We start from the raw sequence: 1,185 nt of genomic DNA on the forward strand, positions 1-1,185 counted from the left end.
GTATTTTATTGGTTTCTGCGTTGATTTTGACGATCGCTGTACCATCTATATATATATCCTCTAATAATCTGCAGTATATTTCCTCTACTCCTTGTTTACGAATTGCATCCAGTACTGCAGATATCTGTACCGAGTCGAATGCCTTTTCATAATCTACGAATGCCATATACAGGGGCTTCCTATATTCGTTTGTTTTCTCCCTTATTTGAGCTAGTGTGTGGATATGGTCTGTAGTTGAGAATCTACTGCGGAACCCTGCCTGTTCCCTGGGTTGTTTTGAATCTAATGTATCGGTGGTACGGGCTGTGATGATTTTTGTGAACAGTTTATAGATTACTGAGAGGAGGCTTATAGGTCGGTAATTCTTTAAGTCTTTTGTGTCTCCCTTTTTGTGTATTAGAATTATTATTGCGTTTTTCCAGGCCTGCGGAATTTTACCGACGTCTAGACATCTGTTATAAAGACTGGCCAGCTTTACTGCCGCAATCTCTCCTGCGTCTTGAATAAGATCTACACTGATGCCGTCTTCTGGTGTTTTTCCTCTTTTCATGCTTTTTAGTGCCCTATTTACTTCATCTACCGTGATGTTTGGAACATCTCCAATTGTTGTGTTTGTCTCCGTATGTGGTTGGTCGTTTGAGCGGTATAGATTGCGATAGAAGTCTTCTATTACTTTGATAATTTCATTTTTATTGTATGTCGCCTCTCCGTTGGGTTTCTTTACTGCATACATTTGGTTTTTCCCTATTCCGAGCCTCCTCTTTGTTGCCTTAAGGCTGGTGCCGGCAAGCAGAGCTTCGTTTATTTTTCGTATGTTAAATTTGCGTACATCCTCTTTCTTCTTCTTGTTTATCGTCTTAGTCAGCTCTGTTGATTCTATTTTGTCTCTGATTGATGTTATTTTCATTTCCCTACGCTGTTTCATAAGCTCTTTCGTCTCTACCGAAAGCTTACTGAACCTTTCTTTTTCGTCTTTACCCCCTATTTCAAGTGCAGCTTCCATTAACATCTCACTGAATTGGTCGTTCATTTGGTCTATGTCAAGATCTTCTTCGAGAGCTGAGTATTTGTTTCGGATGTTGATACTGAATTCCGTCGCCCTAATCTTGATGTTGGTTAGATTAGCGAGAGGCTTTTGTATGAGCTTGTTTCGTTCCCTTTTTAGCTGTAACTTAACTCTACTCC

Source organism: Penaeus japonicus, unplaced genomic scaffold, assembly GCF_977035675.1.
Source record: "Penaeus japonicus unplaced genomic scaffold, GWHDUDI00000001_assembly GWHDUDI00000009, whole genome shotgun sequence".
Lineage (NCBI taxonomy): Eukaryota > Metazoa > Arthropoda > Malacostraca > Decapoda > Penaeidae > Penaeus > Penaeus japonicus.